Source organism: Phoenix dactylifera, chromosome 2 (genome assembly GCF_009389715.1).
Source record: "Phoenix dactylifera cultivar Barhee BC4 chromosome 2, palm_55x_up_171113_PBpolish2nd_filt_p, whole genome shotgun sequence".
In the NCBI taxonomy this organism is placed as follows: Eukaryota; Viridiplantae; Streptophyta; class Magnoliopsida; order Arecales; family Arecaceae; genus Phoenix; species Phoenix dactylifera.
Window position 1 is genome coordinate 9387452 of NC_052393.1, and position 7106 is coordinate 9394557.

The 7106-nt window shown below is 39.8% G+C and overlaps 1 pseudogene; it reads left to right on the forward strand.

Moving 5' to 3' along the window:
* Positions 1-1858: 1858 nt before the first annotated feature.
* Positions 1859-4453, forward strand: LOC103716561 (annotated as a pseudogene).
* Positions 4454-7106: the final 2653 nt, after the last annotated feature.

Here is a 7106-nt window from a genome sequence, read left to right on the forward strand (position 1 = left end):
AATCTTCTCTTCTAAATAAATTTTGGGTGGCTGTCTTCTAGCTTTCCTTTCATCAAAAAAAAAAAAATCTAAAAAGGTATAAGTCAGCTGGGTACAGCTTGATCCTAGAAACAAAACTACATTGTAACCTTGTATCTCTTGATTTCTAGCAGAGTATGTCAATAACTCACGAGTTGTATCTGATGTTGATCACATGCCCATCAGCAGAGCGACCTTTTGAGTTCCAAAACTGAGTTACTCGAGCATTTTTGACATGGTGAACCTTCTGTTGTAAAACCTCTGTTGTGAAGGCACGTCGTTTGGTATTTATATGTATGTTTGGTATTTAAACCGGGTCTGTACGCTGGTCTGCCACAAAAAAAAACAAAGGAGAATCCGAAGTGCAGCATCCAAGGAGATCCACCTCTTGTCTGTATTCTGAATTTTCTTACACCAGGCCGATGTCTTCGGTGCTTCATTTCCACTGCAGCCACTCCCTTCAATCTTTCAATTGGTCCGCTGATGCTTAAATTACTCTATTTTCTTCATTGGGCTATACAGTATTCTATCGACAGCAGCTTACTTCAAACACCCGGGTGGGGTGCGATCTATCCTGTTTTTGTTCTCTTTCTTGCTTTGGTTATCTTTTCTTTTCTAGCTCTTTTTTCCCTCTCTACTCTTAGAGCTGATTCTAAATCCTTGTACATTCTTATACCTTCTTTAAACTTCTGTTTTAAATATTCTCTCTGTAGATAAAATTTGGTGGCTCATGGAGGATTCGCCTCCTTAGCCTCCACTTACCTCAAAACTGAAAAAAACATCCAAGCAGCTCAGCTTCTTAAATTCAGCCTCATGCTAGCCATGAACGGCAGAACATGAAGGAGGAGCAAAGTGGGGGCTGAGATGGTTATTGATTTCACAGACAGAGATGCATGCCTGGTTAAACAGAATTCAAGAAGTCTATATTACTAGCTCGCGGCACATGAGCGAGAAGCATGTCATCATGTAGAAGGAAACATTAATTTATAGCTAGAATCCTTCATTTGGTAGATGTACTTCCATGCATGAGTAAAAACTGAAGGAATTTGCATCACAATAATGTATAGCGCTGAAAACATGCAAAATATGTGAAGTACGGCTGGTTATGGTTAATAAGAGGAAGCATTGACGGCTATGATATCTTAGTATTCAAAATGCAGCCTCCTTTTTACGTGGTGTAGTTTTCTTATTTCTTTCTGTTAAGAAAGAATTGAGTTACTTGAAATATATATTTTTTCAGTAGATATGCTTTTGTTTTTACGTAGGTATCAACAAAAGCAAGCTTTATGATAGTATCTTAATTCGTACCAAGGAATGCTCAAAAAGACTCAAGTAGTTTCGTGTTATAATATTATTGGAGCCTGAAGCAATTATGCCGCTATCATCATATAGAATAGAGAATAAATAAAATTTGGTCCATCAAATAACGAGATAGCCATGCAATGAAGGGCCTCGTTTGTTTTTTTTTTGGTTGCAAAAACCTGTGCTGGTGATAATGCAATTGTTGGAAAAAATTGCAATCAAGAAACAATAATGCTGCTTTTTTTTTTTTCTTTTTCGTATAATTAAATAGAATATTACTTATCAAGCAATAACAATCTCTACAATCTACTTAAGCAATTAATAGACAAAATAATCCACCACATGTCCGTGCACCACATCCATCACCTCATTTATTATTCATGTTGGGCTCGTCTCATATAGGATGCATGGAGATAAGCTGATTGGCAGGGTGCATGACCGCACGTGTAACTAAGGACAGCAGGAGAAGAGCGTACAAGCAGCCCTTATTGTTCTTCTCCACAGAGCTTATTGTTCTAGCCTCACACCTATGCCAAAGATGGTGAATCTCTCTTTCGGAAGCCTCGGTGACTCATTCAGTGTGGGCTCGTTGAAGGCCTGCTTGGCCTAGCTCATCGCCACCCTCCTCTTCGTGTTCACCGGCGTTGGCTCTGCGATCGCTTATGGTAAGGAAGCCAGCATGCAACAATTTTGATTTTTTTTTTTCTGTTGACCATGAACAGAAATGTTATAGTCAGTATATGCATTACAATACTTATAAAAGCTGTAATAAATTAACATGCATCTTTTTTCTTTCTCTTCCGCCGAAGAATCCTTAGCCAAAAAGAAAAAAAAAACAAAAAATTAATATTGTCTTAAGTTGTGTTAACTTTGTCAATATAGCACATAAATATATTGTCATGCTTTATAGAAAATTCTAAATAAATATCATGATAGCATAATAATTTCTATAGGCATACAAATATTTATGGACTACCTAGAATTTTATCTTGTAATCCTCGTAATTTTCATAACAAAAAATAGGAGACCCGTTCTGATGCACCAAATTAAAATATATGTATTGCATGTGGGGCTCCTATTCTAGTATTGTTACCCTACGATGTTTCCCTACTTGCGATGTGACTACAGGAAGCTGACAGCGGATGACGCGCTGGACCTGGCCGAGCAGGTGGCGATCGTCATCGCCCATGGCGATCGCCGTCACTCATGGCTTCTTCCTCTTCGTGGGCATCTTGATGGCGGCCAATATCTCCTGTGGCCACCTCAACCCCGTTGTCACCTTCGGCCTTGTCGTGGGCGACCACATCACCATCCTCACCGGCATCTTCTACTGGGTCGCCCAGCTCCTCAGCTCCACCACCGCTTGCCTCCTCCTTAAGTTCGTAACCGGCAACAAGCTAAAAACAATACCAAAAATATCCCCACCATCCATCGTCATCCATCAGATAAAAATCAATCTCAACCATTCAATTTCTTTCCATTTAAGACGATATCGATGCACGGGGTGGTGATGAGGATGAACGAGGTTGAGGGGGCATGTAACAACCCAGGACCTTACCCAAAATAGCTAGCCAAAATGTATTATTTGGGTTTCTAGATCCTCTATAAGTACTCAAGATCTATCCAACGAATAACTGATGTGAGACTAAACACACACCCGCACGGGTCCTCACATACTTCCTTCGTTTAAGCCCTGGCGTCCTCATTAGGCTAAGGTTTGAAAGCCATTCAAATCTAATCACAAGCAGTACAATAGGCCCGTGGTCAGCCCCAATGGATTGGTGTTGCAGTGTCCCCTAGTCCACATAGATTATGGGTCGGATCTATTCTAAAACCATTTATAACAACCCAAGACCTCACCCAAAATGGCTAGCCGAAAGATATTATTTGGATTCCTTAATCCTATATAAGTATCCAAAATCTACCCAGCAAATAACCAATGTGAGACTAAATATACGTCCGCACGGATCCTCACATACTTTGTCATGCCCCAAATCCACCATTCGGATCCGGAGCGCGACACAACCGCATACTTCCTTGGGCAAAGCCCTAGAGTAAATGCAAGGCCTAAAAATATATTACAACCTCAATATCATTTGAACAATGATATCAATTCATACCAAACAACAGAGTTGGTCAAAATTTGATCATCTAACCAGTATCAATGATACTCTATCTAGTCATCCCCTCCACCTGTGATTTCAACCATAGTCATGTATTATGCAACCCGCAAGTCTGAAAAATTAAGAGAAAGAGGAAAGAGTTGTGAGTTTTACGGTCGAGTAAGAATCTCCACACATCCACACCATTATAATTATAGCATAAGTTTGAAAATCATAAGAAATCGCCGCACACATCATGAAATCACAAACCGGCTAATGTTCAAATAATTAGCATAATATGTATATCAAATATTATAGAAATCCAGCCACTCAAGAGTAATATATCAAATGATATCTCGTAAATCTTTATTAGTGTTTTCAATGCTTTTTATTGTATTTTTTTTTAACTTGATTCAAATCAATTATCTTTTTGATTTTGGGCCAAATCCCGGTTACATTTCCAGCCCATGATGGGGCAACCAATTGTATCATATATTTCTAACCTGTGATAGGACAACCAAGAGTATCCTGCCTGTGGTAGGACAATCAATAGTATCACATTTCCAGCTTGTGATGGGATAACTAATAGTTTCACATTTTCAGACTATAACAGAGCAACTAATAGTATCACATTTTCAGCCTATGACAGGGCAACCAATAGTTTTACATTTTTAACCTGTGACGGGGCAACCAATAGTATCACAAGGCAGTGATGGAGGTGTTGATCACCTTCGCACTAGTGTACGCAGTTTACGCAATGGCGGTGAACCCCAAGAAGGGCTCGCTCGTGACGGTGGCACCCATGGCCATCGGCTTCATTGTGGGGCCAACATCCTCGTTGCCAGCCCCTTCGGCAGTGGCTTCATGAGCCGTGCCCGTTCCTTCGGACCGGCGTTGCGGCCAGAGATTTCGCCAGCAACTGGGTCTTCTGGGTGGGCCTGCTCATTAGAGGCGGGCTTGCTGGGCTCATTCACAGGGACATCTTCATTGTTCCTATGGGCCGGTTCCGGCCCAGGCCGTCGAGACATTGATGAGGGAATTGTTGGGTTGAATTGGATGTGATCGCCTTCGCTTTCCTATCACTCTCGTTGCTTGGGTTTTCCATATATTACGATAATAAATGTACATATAAGAGTACATAACGTGGGCCACGCGGAATGTACGCATGTCAAGGGCGATTTGATCAATCATTGTTCTTGATAAGGGAGTGGCAGTCTAAAGCGTATCAGACGAGATGTTGTAATCTTAAACATTTATGGGGAACACAAATAAGGCCTGAAAAGTAGGAAAATATCGCACCAGCAATTTGTTTTGCTTCCTGGAGGACGTAAAATAGAACAGTGAGAGGGAAAGATAAGAAAAATATAAGATATGTCATTATTTATTGTGTGATTAGCCACTCATTTTTAGATGCTGTAAAAGGAAAACAGAGCATATATATGAATCATTCTTTCTCTGTTTCTCCACTGCAATTTCTATGTGATCCTCCATGCAAACCTTGGTTGCTACATTTTTAAATACATAAATAAACTGTTGTAACATTGTCTTAATATTGTTGTCGGATCTCCAAGTCATTTTGTTTGAAATAGAGAAAATTGTTAAGCAAAGCACATGACTCAAAGTTAGGTTAACCAGATAATTTTCTAGTAATCTGGATACACTTGCTATTTATGGCTCAAAGTTTAGGCTAACCACTCTAGTTCCTCCATTTGATAGTGCTTGACACAAGTATGTATCATTCTATATGACAACCTAGGATTTTATCTAAAAAGACTACCTAGAAGATATTATTTGAGATTTTTGGTCCCATATAAATATCCAAGATCTACTCAGTATATATCCAATATAAGACTAAACACATGTCCGCACGAATCCTCGCATATGTTTTTATTTAAGACTTAGCATTTCGCCTGTCTAAGGGTCAAAATCTATTCAAATATAATTATAAACATCATGATCGGTCTGTGGTCAATCCAAATAGTCCCATGTTGTAACGTCCCAAAATTTACAAGGGCTATGGGCCGGGTCTGATACTATTTATCGTAATTTAGGACCTTATCCAAAAAAAAGCTAATTAAAAAATATTATTTGAATTTTTTGGTCAGTATTCAAGATACCTCATATATAGCCAATATCGAATTAAATATATGCTCGTACAGATCCTTGTATCCTAAATGTTTTGGAAGCATGCCCATTGAACCTTCTATTATTTTTGTATAGGAAAATACCATCAAGGTAAGAAAAAAAAAGGTGGGGAAAAATGTGTTTGTATTGGAGCAGCAAGTGCACACGATATACCCATCTTTCCACCAGATTGTAAAATTTACGCCAAAACAACCAGAAGTGCCATGGTAAAGCCAAAAAGTTACTTGGAAAGTCCTAAAACCATAGAGGGCACTCTGAATTTATATGTTGACCTCCAGAGTTGGGACTTCCATACCTCCCAAATCGCACGTTGATCCAATAATGATGTGGCGGCTCTACACCCGCGAGGGCTTCAACTAAGTACGACCCAAACGACTCATTAGAGGGAGCAGCTCGTCCCCATCCAATAAAAATCCACGCCATTAGATGACCAACCGTACACCCTTTTAGTTGACATGGGCCCCTCTTATCCATGTAAGGTGTTTGTTTGGGTGTTTCCGTGGTTGGGTGCGTCCTGATTTTACAATTCCATTCTACTTTTAGCATGCCAGCGTGACAGGAGAAGGTTTCGTCAACCCAAAAAAAAAAAAAGTGACAGGAGAAGGACACCTTGCAAGCTAGAGAAAAGAGGGTCGCGAATCCCATAAGCCACTTGTGGCCTTCCTTGCGGCTAGCTCAAAAGCCCCATCGTTCCTGAAGAAAAAGGCCCTGGTACGCATCAACTAACCATCCGATTTTGCCGCTTTATCTGGCACCGATCCTCCCGTCGATGCCCCGAAGAAAAAGGCCGGCGGAAATTACTTTTTGACCCTGAATTTGATTACGGTTTAACAATTAGTCTCTAATTAGATTTCATTACAATTTAGCTCTCGCTCTTTAATCATACGAGCTTATACTTTATTTAGTACCAGTTTATATTCATATCTGTTGTGGTTGAAATTTATTTATTTTGTTTCCTACTTTACATCTCTAACGGATAGTGGCTGTAGATTCGAATTTCACGAATTGCATCTATACATATTGGAATATGAATAATTAAAATATTGCAAATCCTCCTTACTTTCTCTTAATATATACTCGTATCTAATTTATACGCACTCATAATTCTTTTTAATACGAACCGCTATTAAGGCTGCAAATGAGTCGGGTCGACCCATGATCCGACCCGACCCGTGTAGACTCGATCCGATCCGAATGGACCCGAAGAGAGAGAGAAAGAGAGAGGGAGAGAGAGAAAAAAAAGAGGAAAAGCTCGGATTCTCTCTCGATCTATTACACTATTGAAACATCTGGTATCTCAGTAGCTAGGTTTTTTTTTCCTTCTGTTTTTTGGTTTTTGTTTCTTTTAACTTTTGAAGGGAGAAAGTGAGGGAACGCTGAACTGAATATGGGTCATGTGCCCGTTTCTGCAATGGAATTGGATTTTGGAAGAAGGTCTGGGATTTTCTTTGCCCTCCTGAGAGGGGAGCTGGGAGACACCAAATTTCGTCCAATCAGTCATATAGATAAAAAATAGTGTGATATGAAATTTGGCTTGTA